Below are 14,633 nucleotides of genomic sequence, written 5' to 3'. Positions count from 1 at the left end.
AGAATCTTCAGGGAAGATAAATATTCACCTATAAATAGGATGAATGGTACAGATCTGGCTTTGTCATGATGGAGAAAAAAGCCAAGAAAAATTAATTATATGTAACAAAGAAATGCTTCAGACGCCATTTGGTCTTGTGCCCTGAATATAAATTTCCAAATGTTTCTCACTTGAATATTTTAGTGGGGAAAAAATAAAATTAAAATTAAAAATCAGATGCCCTATTGTTGAGTTTCTATAGTAGCGCAGGGCGGCTGTGAAGCGCGCTCAGCGGGGGCACGGGTCTCATTCCGTGGGTCTTGGGCTGGAGGGTAAGGGCAAGTCTTGTGTAAGGGACTAGAGGCTCCGTGCCAACCTCCTCCCTGCCCCCCGACCCCAGGACAGGCTCCCAGCTGTGCATAAACAGAAGGGGAAACCGTTTCCAAATGATTCCTACCTTTGGTTTATGGAGCAGAGTGATTTTTCACTTTAATAAAGGAAAGATTATTTAATTATTCCTATTCTACTAGGACATTTTAGGAAGAAAATGCCCAATGGGTCAGGATTGAAGAAAGAGAAACCAAACATATGGTGCTTATAAAAAAAAAAAAAAAAAAAAGAGCGAATGCTTGGAACCAGCTAGACCTGAGTCCTGTCTCTACCTCCATCTCTTAATAGATGTTTCTTGAATTATTCACCCAGCAGATGCTCTCAGTACCTACTACGTGCTGGGCCACGGCAGTGAACATAGGATGGATCATCTCCCCCCACTCCCCCCACCTGCATAGAATTCCCAGTCTAGACCTGTGTCCTCAGGCAGGTTCTTCTGGCCCGAGTCACCCGTCCCTCACCTGTACAATGAATAAGAGCACCTGCAGCGGAAGGTTGTCACGGGGATTCAATGAGAGAAGGCTGCCTGTGTGCTCTCTATGTCATAACTGTGCAGACATTTAAATTATGATCAGGAGGGTCTGCTAATCAGTCCAAGTTACAAGCGATGGCAATATTTTGGGGGTCAAATGTTAAAAAGATTCACGGAATAATAAAGATATTTTCACTTAAAAGTGAAATCATGATAAAACATTTCTCATGGAAAGTTCCTTTCTTGTAAACAAAAATAACTCAACATATCATGGTCACTTGAAGAGCAAAATTAACTGTTTGCCCACATTTATATATATTCATTTGAATTATCATTATATTTTGGAATGTCTTCGGTGTTTAAAAATAGAAACTGCTTGTTAGTGAAAATGTAATTTGATTTTCCTATAGAAATAACTGATTTCCGTGGAGCCCATAGAAATTAACTCTTTATTTAAAAAAAAGATTTTATTTACTTGAGAGAGAGAGCAAGAAAGAGAGAGAAAGCATAGAGGGAACGTGAGAGGGAGAAGCAGACTCCCTGATAAGGAGAGAGCCCGGCTGTGGGACTCAATCCCAGGACCCTGAGATCATGACCTGAACCTAAGGCAGACGCTTCACCGACTGAACCACCCAGGCATCCCTAGAATTTAACTCTTAAGACTGGTATGAATGAGAGGAAAAATCGAGAATTTAATGGTACAACTGGTAATGTTCCTAAATATGATTTTATCTTATTTTTTTTAAGATTTTATTTATTTATTTGACAGAGACACAGCAAGAGAGGGAACACAAGCAGGGGGAGTGGGAGAGGGAGAAGCAGGCTTCCTGCCGAGCAGGAAGCCTGATGCGGGGCTCGATCCCGGGACCCTGGGATCATGACCTGAGCCGAAGGCAGATGCTTAAGGACTGAGCCACCCAGGCGCCCCCTAAATATGATTTTGAAATAATATACAATTCTTGCCTTTTCTGAATCTCAAAAATGATGTTGTTCATTCAACACACATTTATAGAGGAGGGCCAGAAGCTGGGCGAGTTGGAAAAGTATAGCAATGAACGGGAGACCTGGTTCTAGAGGGCTTCTTGTCTAATGTGGAAGACAAGCATTGAATAAATAACCACCCAGTGTTTAAATACCAATAGAGTCTTCAAAGAGAAAGATTCCGTTCTTTCAGGTGTCTTCCATAATTTGATTCCTTGTGTACGTATGCATTTTATTTTGTGTATCACTGTCAAATATTTTAAGCTTACAGAAAACGGGAAAGAATAATGCATGAGCACACATGTGTATCTACAAGAGCTCATCCCATTTTGTTGTCGTGGAGGATCTTACTGTACGGATATACCACTGTTCTGTATGTTCATTCAACTCTTGGCAGACCTGTGGGTTGTCTCTAGTTTCTGGCTTTCAGGAATGGAGCTGTGAACTTTTGTACATAGGTTTTCGTGTGAATACATCTTCATTTCTGGAGGGTGAAGACCTAGGAGTAAGATTACAGGTCATATGATAAGTATATGTTTACCTTTGGGAACAAAAATTGTAAAATCGTGTTTTGGAGTGGCCATTCCATTTTGCATTCCCACAGACCACATGTGAGCACTACATCCCTGCCAGTGTTCACTGTTTTCACCACTTTTCACATCGGTCACTCAGAAAGGTATGAAGTGGTATCTCATTGCAGGTTAACGTGCATTTCCCTGATGGCTAATGCTGTTGAACAATGATGCCAAATTTGTTAATATTTTCCTTCATGGCTTACCCCGTTTATATTCTATGTAAGAAATCTTTAAAAGAAGTCCTTCCATGGATCATAAAACTATCCATCCCATATGTACTTCTAAAACTTTAAAGTTTTTGCTTTTCACAGATATTTTTTTTCTAGCAAGTTTATGTGTTTGATGTGAGACAGGAATTGTATTTTTTTTTTTTTCCAGCGTGGTTAACCATTTGCCCAAGCATCAATTATTTAGTAGTGCTTCTCCCCTGCTCTGTAATGCAATCTCTGTCCCAGATCAAGTTTCCATACACATTTGTCTGACTCTATTCTGTTACACTGCTCTATCCTTGAGCCAAGACCACATGGTTGAATTCCTAAAGCTTAGAAGAGATCTTGACATCTGGCAAATACACCTTCCCCCACCACCATGTACTTATCAAAATTGCCTTGCCTATCCTGGGCTCTTTGCTTTTCAATGATTTTTTAGAACCAACTTGCCAAAAAATTACATTGAAGTTATAAAATACACTGGGGAGAATAGCCGATTTTACAATTTTGAGTCTCCCCATCCATGGACATGGTATTCATTTAATACAAGGTGCCATTGAGTAAAAGATGCACCATTATTTTGTGTGGTATGAAGAAGGAAAAAGTGCTGACAATTGATCAATGACGTATGACACAGCCAAGGGACCCTCAATTTTCAGACATATCCAATTTCTGAGATGTTAATGTAAAAAAAATGCGTATTCCTGAATTGATGAAATTTGGTCTATGTCTCCAGTTATTTGGGTACCTTTTTAGTATCTTTCAATAAAGTTCCATAGTTGTCTCCATAAATATCTACACAACTTTTGTTAGGTCAATCCCTAGGTATCATGAGGTTCTTGCATTGTCAGTGGCATCTTCTTTATGATTCTGAGTGTTTCCAGCTGGCCTTAGGGACACGATCAATTTCGAAATATGGATCTTATACCCAGCAGTCTTGCTGGGCTCTCTTATTGGTTCCAATAGTTTGCCTATAGATGTTCTTGGAGTTATGTTTTTGTAATAGGTTTCTAACTTAATCACATTTTGGTAAAAGAAGGTGGTCTGTTAGGCATTGGTTCTTTGGAACACGTTGAGATCTGCTTTGTGGTCTAGAAAGTGGCCATGGCCACGTTTGTAAATGTTCTATATAGAACATGTTTGCTATTTCAGAGTGCAGAATTCTTTCAGTATGGGAACATTCATTCATAAACTTGTTAATTTTATGATTCAAATCTTGTATGTCAGTTACTGAAAGATAGTGTTTTCCACTAGTGTGGGTTTATAAATTTCTCCTGGGAACTTTTCAAATTTTTGCTTTATATTGTTTTGAGTCCAAATTAAAGATGTAAAAGCTTAAACCGATATATCTCCCTGATGGATTGTCCCTCTTTCCAATAGGTAGTGGCCACTTTTGCCTCTAATGCATTCTTTCCTTACAGTTGATTTTAACCAATATTATAATAACAGGGACTTCCTTTGATTAGTGTTGACCCAGAACATCGTTTTTTTTGCCCCTGCAGACTATCAACTTTTCATGTTTGGGGCTATCATTTATAAACAGTAGGAAGAAGGATTGTATTTTTAAACCCAAACTGACAATCTGTCTTTAACTGGAAAATTTAGTCTGTTTATATTCATTGTGATAACTGATCTATTCAGATTTAGTTCCCAGTGTTATTCTGGGTTTTCTCTTTAACCTGCTCTTTAATCTTCTTCCCTACATGTTATTAGGATGATGGTTTTTCTTTCCATCTTTCCTTCCTTTCTTCTCCTGGGCCCCTCACTGCCATGTAAGTTGTCCATTCTATTTCAAATCTTTCAGTGCTTTCTTTAAAATTTGTAACAAGCACTTTTTGCTTAACAAAAGCTAAAGTTAAACTCCCAGACAATACAAGGATCTTAAAATGCTCAACCTCCAATGTCCCTGCTGCCTTACCAGCTCTACCTAGTTATTATACACCAGAACGCATCTGTCATTTTATTTTATACTTATTGTTTGCTAGAGCTCACACTTAGCATGAGCTTAGATTTACTTGCACATTTACAATTTCTCTGCTCAGCATTTTCTTTCAGCTGACTTGGCCAGGGAGACTCCTTTCTGAGCACTACCAGAAAAAACCTTGGCCAGGGCAGGGGGGCCTGTTGAGGGGCTTTCCTCTTGGCCTTTCCTGCTGTGATAACTGTTATTCCACAGGCGAGGGAATGAAAGCAGGGTCTCTGGTGTCTGCTAAGTATATCCATCCCAAGCTGAAACTAATGTTCACAAATTGAAAGAATTCTGAACTCTTAAATTAGCAAACACATTTTTTTTCCAGGCATATATGAAACATTTACGACCACTGGCCATGGCCACATACTAGGCCACAAAACAAATGTTAATGCGTACCGTGAATTAATACCATCCATACTTGGGGGCTGGGGAAATGATCACAGGGTGGGTCTGCAAACCCTTCGGACCCCTTGGGAGACAGATGTGCGGCAGTTGGAAGAACTCCTATGTGGCTCCTCCAGTCTTTCCTCCTGAAATGCCTCCTTTAGATCTGATGCCACAGAAGCAGAGCTGGAGGTGAGGATTCTTGTGCAAATTGTTTATGGAAGGATTGCTCTCAGGAGAAGGGAGGGTCAGCAGGACAGGGCAGGGGAGGAGCCAAGCAAGTTAGAGTTAAGACTCAGGCCTTGGTTCAGCCCTGTCCTGCGGGGGTTCAGAAGTACGCTTAGAGTAGCATGGGGGCTGGTCTTGTCTATCCCTGTCAGTCAGACATCCCTGGGGGGGCCCCCTGGGAGGCGAGGGGTACCCTCCCAAGCCCTTCCAGGTGAGCTGATTCCCTTGACCAAGGACAGCTCTCTGGAGAAGGATGCAGCTGTGAGCCTTAGCAGGTAACTCTTGTAGTAGCAGGGGTTGGGCCCCCTCGAGTGGAGGAGGTGGGCTCAGGGCACCAGTGTGGCCACCGCTTTCCTACAGGATGTTAGCTTCTCCCTCCTTGTCTCTCTGGTCTTCATTTGCATAATTTCCTCAGATCTGGCTTCCAGTTTGTGAAGAAGAACGTTTTCTGTTATTCCTACTATGCTCTTATGTTTCTCACTGCATTTTTAAGTTCAGTGGCTACATTCTTCGTGTCTAGAGGTTTTACTTGTTTTTTAAAAACTCATCTTTTCTGGGGCACCTGGGTGGCTCAGTCAGTTAAGCGTCTGCCTTTGTGTTTTGTTGTTTTTTTTAATTTTAATTTTATTTTATTATGTTAGTCACCATACAATACATCATTAGTTTTTGATGTGGTGATCCACAGTTGGCTCAGGTCGTGATCCCAGGGTCCTGCTCCCTGCTCAGCAGGGGAGGGGGTCCACTTCTCCCTCTGCCCCTCCCCCTGGCTTGTGCCCCTCCCCCCTGCTCGCTCTCTCAAATGAATACATAAAATCTTTAAAAAAATCCCTCATCGTTTCTTTTACCTAGAGCCTTATTCTTTTGTTACATATTCAAGTCTTCCTTAACTTCCTTAGACATTTCTAGCATATGTACATTAAACTCTTGTATATTATCTCAGTTTCTTAGGGGGATGGGGAGAAAATCTGATCCTGCTTTTTGCTTCTTTGCTGATTCTTGCCCATGGTGAACTACTTCCTTCGGGCTTTATAATTTTAGTTGTGAGCTCATTTTGAGTGAGGCTTTATCTGTGGGCTGAGGGTGTTTCCCTTGTTAGAGCTGTTTGCTTCTGCCAGACGCCCCAAGAGTATCCCATACGTGGACTACTTTTCATGTGACTTTGTTGGCCCAAGGGTTCCCAGACCCTGCAGGTCTCATGAACTCAAATCCAACTGAGGGCAGCTCCACAACCCTGCATCATCCAACCATGAGTTCTTTGCACCTAGGCTTCTGATCACTACCAGAAAAAACAGACCACGTGGCTTGGTGTCATTATAAAGACACAGCCTTGGACTCTGGCTGGGTCCTCGGGACTACTGAGCAACCGTTTTTATAGCCCTGCTCGGCTTGCATTTCAGTACCCCACCAACGCCGTTTCCAGCACGCATGGCTCATAGCAGGAACGTTCGGTGCTGCTGGTTGCTGTTATTACTAGCCCGTCCTGACTCCCGTGTCTCAGCTGTGAGCATATCTATTATATAATGAAGGTGCTATCTTCACCGCCTGCCCCCACACCCAGAAACATGTCTGTATCTGAGTGCACATGCCCCTCCTCCCTTTTAGTCTTCTCCTGGTTAAGCTTTCTTCTGCCTGGGCTTTTCAGCACCTCCCTTAGCCCAGAGCAAGAGCATGGCCTGGGCTCATGCTCTCTAGCACCTACCGGCTCCCCTAGCATATCTTCTCCCTAGTGAGAAGTCTGTGGGGCCCCAGCTCCCTGTTCTAGGTCCTGCTCCACGTAACTGGGGCCCGTGAGTCCCTGTCCAAACGGCCAGAACCCGTTTCGTGAACCCATGCAGGGGCCCCTTCCTCAGCCCATCCCTCCAAAGGTAGCTGGCACCACAGGGCTGCCACCCTCAGGGCTGAAGGAGGCTGAGGGTGCTGGAGAGGGGACAGCTTAGTACAGTGGGCTGGGGTGGCCAGAGTGTGGAAGTAAAGCACCCTCAGGTGTGTCATGGAACCAGAGGTAGAAAGAGAAAGGGGACAAGCCAGGGCCAAGGGGGTGGCATGGCAGGGGAGGGGAATGACTCGAAATTCCAGTTACAGAGCAAGGGGGGACATGTGATGTGTGCACCTGCCCGAGCCCCTTGCCACAGGACCACACGTTAGGGATGGTCTGGCACTCCCGTCCCCTCTTCCAGGTTGCCCTCTGGGGCCACCTCGGGCCACTGATATGCAGGAGTCTCCTGTATGGGGACAAAATACAATCCTGCTCAGGGTAGTTGCTCCTGGGACTCTCTTGGGACTTGTGCACTCCAGACCTGCAAGTGTGGGGACTTCTCACCCAGGGGGTTAACCCTGACTCAACGCCCCCACCCCAACTCCTTCCCCCAGGTGGACAGTTCTGGCCAGCTGGGTTATGCAGCCTGGCATTGGCCCTCCCTCCTGCCTGTCGCGTCTCTAACTCGCCAAGCCATCATTCTTGCCCCTGGGATCACACTTCCAAGCCCTGCGTGACTTCGGCTGTGCGGGACGCAGGCTAAGACACTTTGCAGCTAAATTCCTCAAAACACAAGTCTGCTCAAACTTACTTTCTCACCTCTCATTCCCTCAGTGTGCTGCTTCCCCGAGAGCATCCCTGGTGGCCTGGCCTCCAGGCGTGGCCCCCTTTCTCCACCGCTTTCCACACCTTCCCTCCTGTTCACACCCGGCCCTCCTCCCTGGTCTCATCACCTCTGGACCTCAGCTCCTTCCCATATGCTGATGACCTCATCGTTTTATCTCAAAAAACATAACAGATGAAAACAAAACAAACAAGACCGCTATCTTTGGTAGCTCTTGACTGTCTGCCCAGTCAAGGTCAGCTCCACCTCATCGAGGCTCCAGGCCCGGAACCTGGGTGGCAGGAGCTTCATACCGGCTGCTTCCCCCGTTCCTACCCTGACTCGTCTCTGCTGCCTCCATCTGAACTTGGCAGAGTGTCTCCCCACCTGCCTGACAGCCCTGCACGCCAGTGACCGGCCAACTGACCCCTGCAGCTACTCGCCCTACAGCTTCCTTAGTTCACTTCAGATCCTTTCAGAGATTTCTCTTTTATACAAAAGTAATCCATGCTCACTGGGGAACTGAGAAAGCTGGGATGAGCAAAAAGAGAACAATGATGTCTCATCCCCCTGCATACTCAGAAGGAAGCACTGGGAACATTCTGATGGGCGTCTTCCTGTCTTTTCTACGTCTATAAATGTTTTCATTTATAAAGACTGTGCCATGCTGTAATGAGGTTCTATAGTCTTCCTTTTCACTTAAAACTCTAATGTGGGTTTCTTTCCATGATATTAACTCTCCTATTTTTGGAAACTTGGAGATAGATAGATAGATATTCATATGTCTGTATGGTTATGTACACAAATTGATGTATCTTGCAATCATTGTTGCTGTGAATCTTTTTAGCTAAATCATTATCAACATCGATATTTATTCCATTAGAATGAAGTTCTATAAGTGAAATCAGTAGGTGAAAGAACATGCGAAACGTTAAGGTTTTCTGTCCGTGTCTCCTTAAGTGGCTGTCTCAAAGTTTCCACGAGTTGACAATCACTGTTAACGTGTAATAGTGTTTATTCCTCCACATATGCTCTTATAAATAAGCTGTCCTATTTCCTTTATTATTAGGGAACAGAACGTTTAGTCATGTTTAGGGCATTTCTCCTTTTGTGTGTGCTGTTCATGTCTCTGCCTCTGCGGTGTTCGCTTCATTGTCAGCTTGAAAGCCCTCTCACTGTGAAGGAGATTAAGCCTTTATGCAACATGATGCACATACGCGGATCCAGTCATTTATCTCTTACACTTATTTATGTTTTGGATGCATCGGGAGGTTCCATCCCTGTCCCCCCCTCCACACACACACACACACACTGGGGTAGCTGCCGCCTCCACTATTTCTTTCCCTTGAGGTAAAATCTCCCCAAGAAGGGCACAACTCTTAAATTCAAAGAGTTCTGATACCTCTTTACTCCAGTGTGCTTTCCACCCCCATAGAGATGTGGATCATCTCCTTGGCCTGAGAAGTTCTCTTTGCTGGGTTTTCCCCACCCACACCCTCAGAGAGAACCAGACCTCTGATTCCTAATCCCAGAGATCCTTTAGGCTGGTGCCTGAATTTCATATTAACGGAGTCATATAGTAGATAGTCTTTTGTATGGGACTTGTATGATATTTTTGATGTTCATTCATCTGTCTCAGCAGTTCATTCTTTTATTGTTGGGTAATACTCCCTTGTATGAATATGCCACCTTTGAAACTTATCTTTCTTTGCTGATTTTATTTTTATTTTTTAAAAATTTTATTTTATTATATTATGTTAGTCACCATACAGTACATCATTAGTTTTTGATGTAGTGTTCCATGATTCATTGTTTGCGTATAACACCCAGTGCTCCATGCAGTATGTGCCCTCCCCAATACCCATCACTGGGCTGACTGTACCTCAAATTTTACCTGCAACATAGTCAAATTTATTAGTATTTCCCTGTACAATTGTTGGTGGTATTCCTCCTATTCTCTAATCCTATAGAAATGTCCACCAACAGATTTTTCTTAGTACTTTCATGGCTTGTCTTGTTCAATACTTAAATCTTCATCTGATGAGGTAGGAATCCAACTTTTATACTGTTTTCTTCAGATGATTAGCAGGTGCCCTTACCAATTGCTTTCTCCCTGATTTGAGAAGCCACCTTTATGTATTTTAAATCCTCACAGGGAAGATGTTCCAAACGCTTGCCAGTTGCTATGACACAGGCATTGACCAGCCTGGAAAGGGGCCCGCCAGAAGGAGGAGCTGGGACAGATAGACCACGTGCTGGCCACATCTCAGCTTGGGGCTGCTGCTTTACGTTCTGTGACTTTCCATTGATCTTGGCCAGTACCACGTTGTTTTCATTATGGAGCCTCGATGATAGGTTCTGTTTTCTGGGAGCACTTCCCCCCACCCCCATTACTCTTCTTATTTTGACTGTTCTCAAATGTTTATTCTTCCAGGTGAACGATTCCACCATTTGTCATGTGCCATGAAGTTCCACTGGGGTTTAATGTTACATGTAGGTATTTAAAATGTTCTTTTGCTAATGTGATTGGGAATTTTCCATCATGTTTTTCTAATGCACATAAAGTGCTAACCACAATGCCTGCCACATAGCAAAACTCGATAAATAGTAGCATTTATAATTATTGATTGAATGTACATCTGAAAGCTACTGGATTTCTTTTTTTTTTTTGTATAATTGGCTACTCTATTGAACTTCTAGATTTATTTATTTTTTATTTGAGTCTTTGGGGCTGTTTTTATTTTTGATTGAAAGATTTGTTTCCTTCACTTAACACTGGGATTCATTTTCTTTCTGAAACAAAACGCTCTTGAGTTTGGGACTCTCTGTAAAATGCCTTTGCATGAAGCCCCAAGTGGATGTTGCCTGGTGTTCGGACTGTTACTCCGCCTTCCCCCTCGGCTTCAGTGTTAGAGACCTTCCTTTCTCTGTGCACACCTCTACTGTCCTAATCCTTCTTACTGGCCGTAAATGGTCTCCTTCAGCCAGACATTCCCTCAGAGACCAAGAGCAGACACAGCTGCTCAGGCTCCCAAGTTCTTCTCCAGAAAAGGTGAGTGGGGTTCTTGCCTCGCTCTTTAGAGGAGCTCTCAGAACTGCAGGGGAGGCTCATTGGCACATCACAATGCGACTATGCATCCCTCTGAATGCAATTCTATCTTTCCACTAATCCCACCTCGGATTAGACCTCGGAACTCTTCCATGTGACTGTTTCTCCAGGCATGTATCTCTTATTTTGTATTTGTAAAATTAATTTTACTAGACTTGTATGAATTTCCCCTGCATTTTCTGATTATTGTATACTTTTAATAATCCGTGAAACAACTTTGTAACTCAATTTTTATCGTCTGAATATTACTCAGCCCCAGATTCTGTCTCACCTTACATGAACATTTGATAAATGTACCTCTTCTGTCATCAGTCAGGTCACTAGAGGTAATTTTCTTCAGCTGTGTCTTTGGTTTTAAAATCCTACAATTCACCATTCATTTGCTTCAAAGTTACGCTATCTTAGGATAGGCATTTCTACTTCGAATGCCCAAGGTTTTCGAATCGTTACTTATCTCAATATATTTAAAATATTGTAAAATTGTGCCTTTTCACTTTGAAAATTCAATTTTTACTGACATAGCTACATTTTTTCCTCTGGGCGTCAATGATCAAGAACATTAAACCAATCTCTGCTCATTTCTAAAAGGAAAGGCCCTCAAAATAAGCAAACACATCTCTGCCAGCACCCCACAGGCCAGCTTTGTCACAGACACCCCATCAGATTTCACCTCTGTCCGTCTCCAGGATTAATCTAAGATTGATAATCAAACTGACTTGTTTTCGGATTTTAAGTTCTGGAGCGTTGACAGAACCCCCCCCCCCCCCAACCACCAGTTCTTCAATACTACAAACAAAATACCATAAGGCAGTGATTTTCATTACAACAGAAAAGCTACTTTTCTCTCCTGAAAAAGCATCTGGGCCATAAAGCTTGGAAAGATTGAGGTTTCAGTGGATGAGTGAAGGGTATCAGCCTTTGTTAGGTGATGACGGGCATGGAGGGAGCCCATGGTGGGGCAGCGCAGGCCTGCCCTGGCCTCCTCTCATCCAGCAGGTGATTCCCGAGGACCTAATCACTGCCTGCGACTTCTCCGTAGATTTCTCTCTGTCGCGACCAAGGTCTCAAGCTGGGTCACGTGCCTGCTGCACGGGACCCCCCTGTGTCTCTTCACGTGCACTTCAGTGTGATCCCAGGGTCCAGGTGCATGTCAGCAGAGCCTGAACAGTAAGGACATTTTGGTACTTGAAGGAAAAAACAAAAACCAAATCACCTTGGATTCAGTTAAATGATCTATCGAGATTCTGCTTCCTAGGAAAGAAAGTTTTTATTTAACGTATTTAACAAAATTTGATTATTGAGATCTCAAGTTTTTGGAGTCACCAGTTTGGGTTCTGAAACATCTGGACAGGTTTCAAAGTATCCCGCCAGGTACAAAGTTTCACGGACGCAAACTAACTGTAGAGCCCTTTTAATGAAGACACAGCTGCCATCCCGCACCTTCACCAGGGAAAGCGCGTCACAGACTGAACCGCCCGAGGCCGGCGCCGCGAGGCCAGCACGCAGGTGTGCACGCCCGGCCCCGGGGGCACCCGCACACTTGCCGCAGGTGCTCCTTCCCGCCGGGCGACACACGCGACTCGAGCAGGAGGCGCGCCGACGCTGCAAGGCCAAGTACACTGCTGCTGAGTCCACTGCCGCAGGTCGGGGGTGGTGGCCGGGGCCCTGCGCGCCCAACGACCGACAGCCCGCGGGGTGTCCAGGGTCCGGCGGGACTCGAAGCGGCCACTCGACACAGCCCCCAAAGGACCCCGACCCGGCAGCTTTCAGCGCGGAGCGCTCTGCGCGGACCGGCCGACCCGGACCAACGCACGCCCTACGACTCGCCGGCGGCGCAGGCGCGGCGGACCCGCCTCCCGCCCCCCCACCCCGGGAAGACCAGCCGGCGGGCGCCCTCCACCCCGGAGGTCGCCTTCCCGCCGCGGGGCAGGGCGGGGCCCGCCGCGCCTGCGCACTCGTCCTCCGCGCCGCCCGTGCGTCTCTGGGAGCACGCCGCACCACGTGACCGCCGCTAGTACCCAAGATGGAGACCGCGGCCAGGCCCGATCGGCCCCCTGCCTCAGCCTGCGCCCAAGTGTGCGCCCGGTAGGCGTTCAGGCACGCGGTCCCGACCACTAGGCCGGCGCACAACAGCTCTTCGGGGCTGCGGAATGGAGCTCGCCAGGGCGAAGGCCCACGTTTACAATCACAACACGCCCGGCTCCCTGCGCTTTCTCAACCGCGAAGCGCCCAGCGGCTGGCGCCTGGAGCGTCCTTTGGTCGCCCCGCCCCCTAGGACTGGCATCTCGGGCAGCCAATGGGGTCCAGGACGTGTGCTGGAAGGCGGGCAGAGGTGGAGCATCCCTGCCGTTTGTAGGGCGTCTGGCCTGGCGGTTGGTGGCCGCGGGACGAGGGGCGGGAGCACACGGGGCGGTACCCGGGGCCCCATTGGACCAATGGAAGGACGGCCGGGCGGCCAGGGAGGGCGGCCGGAGGGCGGGGCCGAGCCGTAATTGACGATCTCGTCGTTAGAAATCGGGCAGGAGGGAGGGGCCCGGGAGGGGAGGTGATGCAAGGCTGGCGCAGCCAATGGCTGCAGAGCCGCCGGCTGAGGGGCGGGGCCGGGGCGGCTGACGGGCGTCGGCCGTGGCCTATCAGCGCCCGGCTCCGTGCTGGAGGGGGGAGCGGCATCATGGTTCAACGTGGGTCAATTTTTTGTGAATGAGGAGGGGAGGTTGTGGGGCCGACGCCGCGGAGCACCGTCCCCGCCGCCGCCCGCGCCCGAGCCCGCGCGCCCGTCCGCCCGCGCCGCCGCCTCAGCAGCCTGGGCCCGGCGCGCCGCGGCCGCGTCCCCGCTGTCGCCGCCGCCCGAGCGCCCGCCCGCCCGCCGCCGGCGGTGGTGGTGGCGGCGCAGGCTGAGGAGATGCGGCTCGGAGCGCCCGCGCGGGGCTAGAGCGCCCGCCCCGCCGCCGCCGCCGCCGCGGTAAGCGCAGCCCCGGCCCGGCCCCGGCCCGCGGGCCATTGTCCGCCCCCCGCCCGCAGGCCGCCGGCCCCACGCCCCCCCACCCCCCTCGCCGCCGGCCCGGCAGGTGGACGCCCGCGTCCGCGCCCCGGCCCCGGCCCCGGCCCGTGCGCCAGGCCGCGCGTGGCGCCCAGCCCGTGGGTTTTCCGGAGCGGGAGCCCGAGCCCGTCCTGGACCCTTCCCTGCAGCCCGGCGGCTGAGGCCCGGCCAGGACGGCCGGCTGGCCTCCGGGGGGGAGGGGGGAGCACGCGCCGGGCGCCCGCCCAGGCCGAGCCCTTGGCAGGTGGGCCGGGGGCGCCCGGAGTCGGGCCGGCGCCGTTTATGTAACTTTGTCCAGGGCTGTGAGTTTGCAGAAAAACGTCCCTCCCCGGGGCTCTCGGCGCGGGTGCCCCGGTCCGTGACGGGAGGGGTGGGGGTGCTGCCCGCGACCCCGGCTGGGTGCCTGCAGGGTTTCCACAGGCCGGGATGTGGCCCCGTCCTGCCCAGATGGTGGGAGCCGCGTTTCCCGGCATTGCAAAAACACACCACGGGATTATAAGCAAATTATCTCGTATTTACATTTAACGTTGAAATATTTGACACTGTTGCAGCACGAGACCGCGCGTATCAGTTGGAAAGGCCGGGGGTGGAACCCAGTGTACTCATTTAATGCACATCAAAAATTTGTAATAACTTGCAGCAGCTGATATGAGTGTTTTCTTTATTGCATGTTGTAAATTGACCCGCTGTGACACAATTTTCAAATAAAGCGTTG

At 48.1% G+C, this 14,633-nt stretch overlaps 1 protein-coding gene and 1 long non-coding RNA gene across 3 annotated transcripts in view; one reads left to right on the top strand and one right to left on the bottom strand.

Annotated features, from left to right (window-relative positions):
- Window positions 1-10,423: 10,423 nt before the first annotated feature.
- Window positions 10,424-13,204, bottom strand: LOC144381670 (uncharacterized). The gene is made up of 2 exons (XR_013447443.1): window positions 12,278-13,204; window positions 10,424-12,062 (listed from the first exon to the last, which is right to left on the bottom strand). It is a non-coding gene; the product is annotated as an uncharacterized LOC144381670 (long non-coding RNA).
- A 466-nt stretch (window positions 13,205-13,670) lies between these two features.
- HDAC4 (histone deacetylase 4) overlaps window positions 13,671-14,633 on the top strand; it is a 296,598-nt gene continuing 295,635 nt past the window's right edge. For both annotated transcript variants that reach the window (XM_078071547.1, XM_078071544.1), the window contains exon 1: window positions 13,671-13,840. The gene's annotated coding sequence lies outside the window, so the exon portion shown is untranslated. The remainder of the gene's footprint in view (window positions 13,841-14,633) is intronic.

The sequence above is a fragment of the Halichoerus grypus genome, chromosome 4, assembly GCF_964656455.1.
Source record: "Halichoerus grypus chromosome 4, mHalGry1.hap1.1, whole genome shotgun sequence".
In the NCBI taxonomy this organism is placed as follows: domain Eukaryota; kingdom Metazoa; phylum Chordata; class Mammalia; order Carnivora; family Phocidae; genus Halichoerus; species Halichoerus grypus.
The sequence above is the reverse complement of the archived record's forward strand: the minus strand, read 5'-3'. Positions and strand labels throughout refer to the sequence as shown.